This window comes from Scyliorhinus torazame, chromosome 29 (assembly GCF_047496885.1).
Source record: "Scyliorhinus torazame isolate Kashiwa2021f chromosome 29, sScyTor2.1, whole genome shotgun sequence".
Taxonomy (NCBI): domain Eukaryota; kingdom Metazoa; phylum Chordata; class Chondrichthyes; order Carcharhiniformes; family Scyliorhinidae; genus Scyliorhinus; species Scyliorhinus torazame.
This window is the reverse complement of record NC_092735.1, coordinates 31001972-31014164: the sequence shown is the minus strand read 5'-3', so window position 1 is coordinate 31014164 and position 12193 is coordinate 31001972. Positions and strand designations below refer to the sequence as shown.

General features: G+C 49.3%; 1 long non-coding RNA gene across 1 annotated transcript in view; it reads left to right on the top strand.

Annotated features, from left to right (window-relative positions):
- LOC140403766 (uncharacterized) overlaps positions 1-7002 on the top strand; it is a 50730-nt gene extending 43728 nt beyond the window's left edge. Inside the window, exon 5 of the long non-coding RNA XR_011938414.1 lies at positions 5285-7002. This is a non-coding gene — a long non-coding RNA (uncharacterized lncRNA). The remainder of the gene's footprint in view (positions 1-5284) is intronic.
- Positions 7003-12193: the final 5191 nt, after the last annotated feature.

Below are 12193 nucleotides of genomic sequence, written 5' to 3'. Positions count from 1 at the left end.
CCAGGACAGACAGAGTTGTCATCTCTGGTTTGTTGCCGGTGCCACGTGATAGCGAGGCTAGGAATAGGGAGAGAGTGCAGTTGAACACGTGGCTGCAGGAATGGTGTAGGAGGGAGGGCTTCAGGTATTTGGATAATTGGAGCACATTCTGGGGAAGGTGGGACCTGTACAAGCAGGACGGGTTGCATCTGAACCAGAGGGGCACCAATATCCTGGGAGGGAGGTTTTCTAGTACTCTTCTGGAGGGTTTAAACTAATTTGGCTGGGGAATGGGAACCGGATTTGTAGTCCAGCAACTAAGGTAGCCGATATTCAGGACGCCAAAGCATGTAATGAGGCAGTGGGGAAGGGAACACTGACAAAGGAGAGTACTTGCAGGCACGGAGATGGGTTGAAGTGTGTATACTTCAACGCAAGAAGCATCAGGAATAAGGTGGATGAACTTAAGGCATGGATCGGTGCTTGGGACTACGATGTGGTGGCCATCACGGAAACTTGGATAGAAGAGGGGCAGAAATGTTGGAGGTCCCTGGTTATAGATGTTTCAATAAGATTAGGGAGGGTGGTAAAAGAGGTGGGGGGTGGCATTGTTAATTAGAGATAGTACAACAGCTGCAGAAAGGCAGTTCTAGGAGTATCACCCAAATGAGGTAGTATGGGTTGAAGTCAGAAATAGGAAAGGAGAAGTCACCTTGTTAGGAGTTTTCTATAGGCCCCCCAATAGTAGCAGAGATGTGGAGGAACAGATTGGGAAACAGATTTTGGAAAGGTGCAGAAGTCACAGGGTAGTAGTCATGAGTGACTTTAACTTCCCAAATATTGAGAGGAAACTCTTTAGATCAAATAGTTTGGATGGGGTGGTGTTTGTGTAGTGTGTCCAGGAAGCTTTTCTAACACAGTATGTAGATTGTCCGACCAGAGGAGGGGCAATATTGGATTTAGTACTTGGTAATGAACCAGGGCAAGTGATAGATTTGTTAGTGGGGGGGCATTTTGGAGATAGTGACCACAATTCTGTGACTTTCACTTTAGTAATGGAGAGGGATAGGTGCGTGCAACAGGGCAAGGTTTACAATTGGGGGAAGGGTAAATACGATGTTGTCAGACAAGAATTGAAGTGCATAAGTTGGGAACATAGGCTGTCAGGGAAGGACATAAGTGAAATGTGGAACTTGTTCAAGGAACAGGTACTAAGTGTCCTTGATATGTATGTCCCTGTCAGGCAGGGAAGAGATGTTAGAGTGAGGGAACCATGGTTGACAAGAGAGGTTGAATGTCTTGTTAAGAGGAAGAAGGAGACTTGTGTAAGGCTGAGGAAACGAGGTTCAGACAGGGCGCTTGAGGGATACAAGATAGCCAGGAGGGAACTGAAGAAAGGGATTAGGAGAGCTAAGAGAGGGCATGAACAATCTTTGGTGGGTAGGATCAAGGAAAACCCCAAGGCCTTTTACACATATGTGAGAAATATGAGAATGACTAGAGCAAGGGTAGGTCCGGCAGTAGCGGGAGATTGTGTATTGAGTCTGAAGAGATAGGAGAGGTCTTGAACGAGTACTTTTCTTCTGTATTTACAAATGAGAGGGGCGATATTGTTGGAGAGAGACTGTGTGAAACAGACTGGTAAGCTCGAGGAAATACTTGTTAGGAAGGAAGATGTGTTGGGCATTTTGAAAAACTTGAGGATAGACAAGTCCCCCGGGCCTGACGGGATATATCCAAGGATTCTATGGGAAGCAAGAGATGAAATTGCAGAGCCGTTGGCAATGATCTTTTCGTCCTCACTGTCAACAGGGGTGGTACCAGGGGATTGGAGAGTGGCGAATGTCGTGCCCCTGTTCAAAAATGGGACTAGGGATAACCCTGGGAATTACAGGCCAGTTAGTCTTACTTCGGTGGTAGGCAAAGTAATGGAAAGGGTACTGAAGGATTGGATTTCTGAGCATCTGGAAAGACACTGCTTGATTAGGGATAGTCAGCACGGATTTGTGAGGGGTAGGTCTTGCCTTACAAATCTTATTGAATTCTTTGAGGAGGTGACCAAGCATGTGGATGAAGGTAAAGCAGTGGATGTAGTTTACATGGATTTTAGTAAGGCATTTGATAAGGTTCCCCATGGTAGGCTTCTGCAGAAAGTAAGGAGGCATGGGATAGTGGGAAATTTTGCCAGTTGGATAACGAACTGGCTAACCGATAGAAGTCAGAGAGTGGTGGTGGATGGCAAATATTCAGCCTGGATCCCAGTTACCAGTGGTGTACCGCAGGGATCAGTTCTGGGTCCTCTGCTGTTTGTGATTTTCATTAATGACTTGGATGAGGGAGTTGAAGGGTGGGTCAGTAAATTTGCAGACGATACGAAGATTGGTGGAGTTGTGGATAGTAAGGAGGGCTTTTGTCGGCTGCAAAGAGACATAGATAGGATGCAGAGCTGGGCTGAGAAGTGGCAGATGGAGTTTAACCCTGAAAAGTGTGAGGTTGTCCATTTTGGAAGGACAAATATGAATGCGGAATACAGGGTTAACGGTAGAGTTCTTGGCAATGTGGAGGAGCAGAGAGATCTTGGGGTCTATGTTCATACATCTTTGAAAGTTGCCACCCAAGTAGATAGAGCTGTGAAGAAGGCCGATGGTGTGCTCGCGTTCATTAACAGAGGGATTGAATTTAAGAGCCGTGAGGTGATGATGCAGCTGTACAAAACTTTGGTAAGGCCACATTTGGAGTACTGTGTACAGTTCTGGTCACCTCATTTTAGGAAGGATGTGGAAGCTTTTGAAAAGGTGCAAAGAAGATTTACCAGAATGTTACCTGGAATGGAGAGTAGGTCTTACGAGGAAAGGTTGAGGGTGCTAGGCCTTTTCTCATTAGAACGGAGAAGGATGATAGAGGTTTATAAGATGATCAGGGGAATAGATAGAGTAGACAGTCAGAGACTTTTTCCCCGGGTGGAACAAACCATTACAAGGGGACATAAATTTAAGGTGAAAGGTGGAAGATATAGGAGGGATATCAGAGGTAGGTTCTTTACGCAGAGAGTAGTGGGGGCATGGAATGCACTGCCTGTGGAAGTAGTTGAGTCGGGAAACATTAGGGACCTTCAAGCAGCTATTGGTAAAATGATATAGTGTAGATTAATTTGTTCTTAAGGGCAGCACGGTAGCATTGTGGATAGCACAATTGCTTCACAGCTCCAGGGTCCAGGTTCGATTCCGGCTTGGGTCACTGTCTGTGCGGAGTCTGCACGTCCTCCCTGTGTCTGCGTGGGTTTCCTCCGGGTGCTCCGGTTTCCTCCCACAGTCCAAAGATGTGCAGGGTAGGTGGATTGGCCATGATAAATTGCCCTTAGTGTCCAAAATTGCCCTTGGTGTTGGGTGGAGGTGTTGAGTTTGGGTAGGGTGCTCTTTCCAAGAGCCGGTGCAGACTCAGGGGGCCGAATGGCCTCCTTCTGCACTGTAAATTCAATGATAATCTATGATTAATCTAGGACAAAGGTTCGGCACAACATCGTGGGCCGAAGGGCTTGTTCTGTGCTGTATTTTCTATGTTCTATGTTCTATGTTAATGTTTTTGAGAAATACTGTTTCGACATCCACAGGATACACCCCACACACTCTCATGACCGGACGCCCCATGAAAGGCACAGAATTTTTATTAGGACTTGACTTGACCAGCACCGAAGTGACGGCCCTCACACATGAGAACGCAGTAAAACAGTTAGTCAAAACTGTAAAAACGGCTCAGCTAGCAGCCGCAGTAAGATTAGGCACCAGGAAGAAACAGAGCAAGGCCTGTTTCGACAAGACAGTGCATGCGACTGAGTTTGAGGTAGGACAGCAGGTCATGCTCTCCATTTGCAGACCCAGCACATTCCTGTCACCGAAGTATTCGGGTCCGTACTCCATTGCGGACAAAGTAAGCCCCTCCGTCCATAAAATTAAGTACCCCAATGGAAAGACTGCGTGGTTCCATATTAACCAGCTTAAGGCATATGGAACACAGTCGAACCACATACACCACATCATGCTCGACGCAGCAGACCACACCCCGCTCACAGCCAACGTATCCCTACCCACCCCCAACACGCCCACCACATCCACAGACTCAACCTCGACTCCAACCCCGAACTCTAGACTCCACCCCGGAACGCCCACCGGCAGCAGCAGCGACAGCGACTGTGACACAGACAATAGCCACAGCATGCCTCCCTATTATCCCCATACAACAGGACCCACACCCAGCGAATCTGAACACGATTCGAGTGACCCCTTCCTGATCACATTCCTCAACAAACCCCACCACAGACCACCGACCTACGATGATGACCCCGACTCCGTCCCCACAGAATTAGACACAACTTTTTGGTACCGCGACAATTCATACAGGCTCATCCGAAACGACGAGATGGACCCTAAGTCACACCATGCAGCTTTATCAACCCTCATCCATTCAAGAGTATGGCATCTGGGAGAAGAGGATGACTTTGAGTCTGACTCCCAAAACGAGAACCTCTTTGTGACCCTGTTCGCAACTGATAACTGAGGTGTCCAGATGATGTTTTAAAAGGAACCGCTTGGGAGAAACGGTGTCCTTTCTGATGGAAACTGCAGCATGTTGTTCAATGCTGTTTGTTAGTGTTATTGTTAAGTGTTGTTTGTAAACTCGGACGTTCCACGGCCACACGCCATATTTGTCGGCAGAAACCTGTGAAAACTTGCCAGCACGCTTATCGGCAGAAACCGCTGAGAGCTTGCCAGCCCCCGTTCATAACTGCTGTTCTGGTTCGACGGTAGAACCTTTACAGCAAACCCCCACAATGACTACATTTTTTGCCCGTTCTTGCCGGTTGCTCAGGCAGTGGAGAAACGGTATTGGTCTCTGCCCTGCCTGAGGACCCCCCCTCTGGTCAGCTACACTCGGGTAGAGCACACACGGCATCGGTCACCGTCCTACCCGGGGTTTCCATCCAAATCTTACCCGTCGCGGCCCATACACACCTCATTTCAGCACTCTTGGTTCAAAAAGTTTTGTTTTGTTTTCGGGCAACCCTTAGGTTGCCATCCCTATGCTATTTACATACTCAAACATTTGGATGGTAAATTGCACAGCCTGCGAGACGGCTCGCACTGTTTCAGTTTTTTAAAGTGTGTCTAGTCCAAATTTTCGGTTTAAAAAAAAATGAGGGAGTCACACATGGTGACAAATTATAAAGGGAAATTGGCACTACAAGACAGACATGCTAACACACGAGATATTAACCAAGATAGTAACAGAAACTATGCTTGATCCACAGAATTCCAGAAGCACCAGGAAGAGAGAAGAAACGGAAAGGAAGAGATGGAAAGGAAAGAAGACAACAATGAAGGCATCATACGTGTTTTTCGTCGTTATTGTAATTTGTATTCGGTTCCGCGCGTATGCGAACCCCCTGACCCCTACCACACAGGCCGTGAATGATTCCCACCCCTACCATACACTACACCCTGAAATAGTTAACCCCGAGATAGTCACCAACACACCATCGTGGTGTGATACGGTCATACCCTGGTATTCACTATCATACGTAATTGAATCCCTTATAGTATTGGCGATACTCTGCAGCATCGTGCAGACTATCCGCATGAGGAAATGGTGAAGGAGAGCCTACCGCTCTCGCACCCCGGTATACAGGATAAGATCCCCTATTTTCGGTTATCATCAGGACCCCGAATCCCTTGGTCTACAATAAAGAACATTTGTGTTGCATCTTTTGTAAATAAAGAAATGTGTTTCGTTTACAATGGAAATATTGTACACCTCTGAGCTTGACTGCCAAGCCAGAGGAAAAATGAGAATGCTGCTATTATTTTTGTATTGTTAGGAAGTTAGTATGATTGAATGCTTGAGTGAGTGTAGTTTATTGAGGACAGTTAGAGTTACCGTTTTTTAATGTTGTAATGCATGTCCCTGTTGTGACATAGCGCCACTTAGAATTGTTAGTTAAAATTTTTTTCATACATAGTTATGGTCAGTGTAGAGGCCATGGAAGAGTGCTCGCTGGGTCAGGAAGTGAAGACGACGCAGTTATGTGATCCTTCATGCTTCGCGTTAGTGATCACAAGGAGGGAGTGCAGCCACCTGGGTTGGCCACTTCCGGACTTAAAATGGAGAACCGCAAAGACTACAGGGAAATTCAGCCAACACAGGCAAAAACTAGCAAGTGCCGAAATCCTGTGTATTAGAACTTACAAAAGCCCAGACAGCACTGAAACCAGCAGCCATCTGCATATTAATGAGCAATCCCCGGGCACAATTGAAACACTTAAGGTGAATAAGGCCAAGCCAGACTCCCCGGCGCCAGCAGGAGCCAAGACAAAGGGAGGCCACGGACACTTAGGGACCGCCCAGCGATCAGGGAACAACTCCAGTATTGGAGAAATCGATCCCAGTGATCGGGACGCAGTCCAATCACTTGGAACCATGTACGGGGTCCGCCCCGAAGGGCGGGAAGCCCCTGAGGACTATAAAGTAGAGTCCTCAAGTTCAAATCGGTCTTCTTGGCAGGGTCACAGAATCAACCCATGAGAGTGAACTGTCTAAGCTGTCACATCAACCAAGTAAGTCTCCAGTCAACGCACGCTACGAGATAGGCGCTCCTAACTACCAGTCCATACCAGCTTTTGAATCCTGCAGACTCAGATCAAACGAAAGGCCATTTGTTCCCCTGACCTGGTGGGCCAGTTCCGAAGCTAAGTATAGGCCTTTTAGTGATAGAGAATAGTCTAGAAAGTAGAGTTTATGCATGAGTAGTGATTTACTGTGTATAATAAGTGTGTTTTGATTTGAATCTTACTAATTGGTGTGTTGAGTTATTGATCAGTAGGTTTTCATAGAATTTACAATGCAGAAGGAGGCCATTCGGCCCATCGAGCCTGCACTGGCTCTTGGAAAGAGCACCCTACCCAAGCCCACACCTCCAGCCTATCCCCATAACCCAGTAACCCCACCCAACACTGAGGGCAATTTTGGACACTAAGGGCAATTTAGCCTAGCCAATCCACCTAACCTGCACATCTTTGGACTGTGGGAGGAAACCGGAGCACCCGGAGGAAACCCACGCACACACGGGGAGAACGTGCAGACTCCGCACAGACAGTGACCCAAGCCGGGAATCGAACCTGGGACCCTGGAGCTGTGAAGCGATTGTGCTAACCACCATGCTACTGTGCTGCCCTATGTACTTGAACTTGAACCTCGTGGCGGTTTCGTAAAGATACCTGGCGACTCTAGAGCAAAGGTTATAGAAACAGAGCAAATTAAGTAAAGATACAATGGGCAACATTTAAGAGTCAACCAAAAGTTAGCAAGAGTGTCGCGCCCGTTGATTTGGACCTGCAGGGGACCGAGAGGGGCTCGCAGGGTCCATGGAGTACGTGCGGAGATTATAGTGGGCCACTTCCAGCGAGGAGGCGAGCATTACCGTTCCTTGAAGGTCTTTTGCTCCGTCTTCGAGGAGTCACTGCCTGATGTATGTGAATCGTATACCGGACACGAAAGCATCTCGGATGTGCAAGTTCATATGGACTTCTGCCGTCACCTTGTGGTCGCAGTTCATAGCGAGCGCGGTGAGCCTTTCCACATACTCGTCTAGCGTTTCCCCGGAGTGCTGCTGGCAGGTCAAGAGCAAATGCCGGGCGTGTACCTCGTTTATTGGCTTAATGAAGCACTTCCGCAGGATTTCAACCGCTGCCTCGTACGTGATGGCCTTCTCGATTGAGGAGGAGAGTCTGTGGCCCACCCGGGTGTGTAGTAGGCTCAGCTTGTGAGGTCCGTCAATTGGGTCCGAGGAGTTCAGGCAGGCCTCAAAACACCAAAGCCAGTATTAAAAAATTTCTGCGGCCTCCGGCGACCGAGCGTCCAAATTGAGCTTCTCCGGCTTTAGACCATTTCCATCTTGAAGTAGTCTGCTAATTAAATTGAGATACCCTCAATTACAACTCGAGAGAGATGGTTGGTAATACAAAGGCTTTAATTAGCAGAGAACCAGTCAGCTACCGAGAAGTGTGCTTACTGCACGCTGCCCACTGGACATTACCTTATATATGGCTCCCTGGGGGGTGGAGCCGGAGGCGGAGTCCCCCAGGGTTCCAAACCCAGTCTTAAAGGGATCATTACATTAAAGGTGCAGTAACCATTCATCACAGTGCCATACAGGTCAGCACTTGTATCACATCTTTATGTTTGCAAAAGCACTTAAAAAAGCTCTGGACATATCAAAGCATGTTACAGCCAATGAAGTGATCTGAAGTGTAGGTCATTGTTGTAATGTAGGGAACACAACAGCCAGTTTGCATTCAGCAACTATCACAAACAACAATGTGATAATGTCCAGATAATCTATTTTTTGTTATGTTGACTGAGGGATAAATATTGGTTCAGTCACGGGGGAGAACTCCTCAGCTCTGCTTTGAAATTGCCATTATTATTATATTATTAGTGTGTTTTATATCCACCGAGCAGATGAATGGTGCCCTTAAGGGATAGCAGCATGACATCACTAGAAGGGAAGGGTGTCGTGTGATCCAGGCTCACTTTCACTTTGGCTAATGAGCAATTTGACTTAAGGGGCAATTTAAAGGGGCCAATCCGCCGGGTGCGGCGATGACCAGCTGAGTCGCACGTTTCGGCAGCTCCCGGTGAAACGGACTTTTGGGTTCTTGATAGGAGCCCCAACGGCAATTTTGACGGCTAAAAACACTGTGCGGTAAACCAGAAGGGAATCCCCCCGGATACGGATGAAAAAAGGAGGAGAAAGTGGCCGGATTGCAGTGGATCCTTTAGAACAGCGGCAAGGAAGGCAAGCAAAAACCAAGATGGCGTCGGAAGGTGGCAGTTTAATATGGGGCCCTGAACAACAAGAGTTCTTGAAATGCTGTGTGGAAGAGCTCAAAAAGGAAATGAAGAAAGAGCTGTTGGCCCCGATACTACAGGCGATCGAAGGGCTAAAGGAGGAACAAAAGACCCAGGAGCGGGAGCTTCGGGTCGTGAAGGCAAAGGCAGCCGAGAATGAGGACGACATACAGGGCCTGGTGGTGAAGACGGAGACGCATGAGGCACATCAGAAACGATGTGTGGAAAGGTTAGAGGCACTGGAGAACAACGCAAGGAGGAACAACTTGAGGATTCTTGGTCTTCCTGAAGGTGCGGAGGGAGCAGACGTCGGGGCATATGTGAGCACGATGCTGCACTCGTTAATGGGAGCGGAGGCCCCGGCGGGTCCGTTGGAGGTGGAGGGAGCATACCGAGTGATGGCGCGAGGACCGAGAGCAGGAGAAATTCCCAGAGCCATAGTGGTGAGATTCCTCCGTTTTAAGGATAGAGAATTGGTCCTTAGATGGGCAAAGAAAACTCGGAGCAGTAAATGGGAGAACGCGGTGATCTGCGTTTATCAAGACTGGAGTGCGGAGGTGGCGAGAAGGAGGGCGAGCTTTAATCGGGCCAAGGCGGTGCTTCATAAAAAGAAGATAAAATTTGGAATGCTGCAACCGGCAAGACTGTGGGTCACATATCGAGGGAGGCACCACTATGAGACGGCGGATGAAGCGTGGACTTTTATTGTGGAAGAAAAACTGGAATGAGCGGGTTATTAAAAAGAACGTTTGAACAAAGTGGTGGGGCGAATGTGGGGGGCGAAGAGGGGGGTTAAAAAGGGGGGAAAGAGGAGTTTTATGTACTAATCCTGCGATGTGGTAACTTTTCTCGCTTCCACAGGTGGTGATGGGGGGAGGAGGGGAGGTGGGGGAGATGGTGCGTTGGCCATTGGGGGCGGGGCCAAGGGAGAAGCGCGGGCTTGGTTCCCGCGCTATGATAATCATGGCGGGAATAGAGAAGCAGGAAGGAGGGGGCGTCGCACGGTGCAAGCCGAGGTCACGGGGGGAAGCCGAGGTCGGCCAGAGTTTGCTGACTTCTGGGAGCAACATGGGGGGAGTAATTACGCTAGCGGGGGGGTGGGAGGGGGGAATTACTGGGTTGCTGCTGCTGGGGAGAGGGGGGAGCTGGTATGGGCGGGGGGGCACCGCCTGGCGGAGATCCAGCTGCGTGGGAACCGGGTGAGGAGCTGGAAAAAGGGGATGGCTAATCGACAAGGGGGGGGGGGGTAGGAAGCCCCCCAACCCGGCTGATCACGTGGAACGTGAGAGGGCTGAACGGGCCGATAAAGAGGGCACGGGTACTCGCACACCTTAAGAAACTTAAGGCAGATGTGGTTATGTTACAGGAAACGCACCTGAAACTGATAGACCAGGTTAGGCTACGCAAAGGATGGGTGGGGCAGGTGTTCCATTCGGGGCTAGATGCGAAAAACAGGGGGGTGGCTATATTAGTGGGGAAGCGGGTAATGTTCGAGGCAAAGACTATAGTGGCGGATAACGGGGGCAGATACGTGATGGTGAGTGGCAAACTACAGGGGGAGACGGTGGTTTTGGTAAACGTATATGCCCCGAACTGGGATGATGCCAATTTTATGAGGCGGATGCTAGGACGCATTCCGGACCTAGAGATGGGAAAGCTGATAATGGGGGGAGATTTTAATACGGTGTTGGAACCAGGGCTGGATAGGTCGAAGTCCAGGACTGGAAGGAGGCCGGCAGCAGCCAAGGTACTTAAAGATTTTATGGAGCAGATGGGAGGTGTAGACCCGTGGAGATTCAGCAGACCTAGGAGTAAGGAGTTCTCGCTTTTCTCCTATGTCCATAAAGTCTACTCGCGAATAGACTTTTTTGTGCTGGGAAGGGCGTTGATCCCGAAGGTGAGGGGAACGGAGTATACGGCTATAGCCATTTCGGATCACGCTCCACACTGGGTAGACTTGGAGATAGGGGAGGAAACAGGAGGGCGCCCACCCTGGAGAATGGACATGGGACTAATGGCAGATGAGGGGGTGTGTCTAAGGGTGAGGGGGTGCATTGAAAAGTACTTGGAACTCAATGATAATGGGGAGGTCCAGGTGGGAGTGGTCTGGGAGGCACTGAAGGCGGTGGTTAGAGGGGAGCTGATATCAATAAGGGCACATAAAGGGAAGCAGGAGTGTAAGGAACGGGAGCGGTTGCTGCAAGAACTTTTGAGGGTGGACAGACAATATGCGGAAGCACCAGAGGAGGGACTGTACAGGGAAAGGCAAAGGCTACATGTAGAATTTGACTTGCTGACTACGGGCACTGCAGAGGCACAATGGAGGAAGGCACAGGGTGTACAGTACGAATATGGGGAGAAGGCGAGCAGGTTGCTGGCACACCAATTGAGGAAAAGGGGAGTAGCGAGGGAAATAGGGGGAGTGCGGGATGAGGAAGGAGAGATGGAGCGGGGAGCGGAGAGAGTGAATGGAGCGTTCAAGACATTTTATAAAATATTATATGAAGCTCAACCCCCGGATGGGAGGGAGAGAATGATGGGCTTTTTGGATCGGCTGGAATTTCCCAAGGTGGAAGAGCAGGAAAGGGTGGGACTGGGAGCACAGATCGAGGTAGAAGAAGTGGTGAAAGGAATTAGGAGCATGCAGGCGGGAAAGGCCCCGGGACCGGATGGATTCCCAGTCGAATTCTATAGAAAATATGTGGACTTGCTCGCCCCGGTATTGACGAGGACCTTTAATGAGGCAAAGGAAAGGGGACAACTGCCCCCGACTATGTCTGAAGCAACGATATCGCTTCTCTTAAAGAAGGAAAAGGACCCGCTACAATGCGGGTCCTATAGACCTATTTCCCTCCTAAATGTAGATGCCAAGATCCTGGCCAAGGTAATGGCAATGAGAATAGAGGAATGTGTCCCGGGGTGGTCCACGAGGACCAAACTGGGTTTGTGAAGGGGAGACAGCTGAACACGAATATACGGAGGTTGTTAGGGGTAATGATGATGGCCCCACCAGAGGGAGAAACGGAGATAGTAGTGGCGATGGATGCCGAGAAAGCATTTGATAGAGTGGAGTGGGATTATTTGTGGGAGGTGTTGAGGAGATTTGGTTTTGGAGAGGGGTATGTTAGATGGGTGCAGCTGTTGTATAGGGCCCCGATGGCGAGCGTGGTCACAAATGGACGGGGATCTGCATATGTTCGGCTCCATAGAGGGACAAGGCAGGGATGCCCTCTGTCCCCATTATTGTTTGCACTGGCGATTGAGCCCCTGGCGATAGCGTTGAGGGGTTCCAAGAAGTGGAGGGGAGTACTTA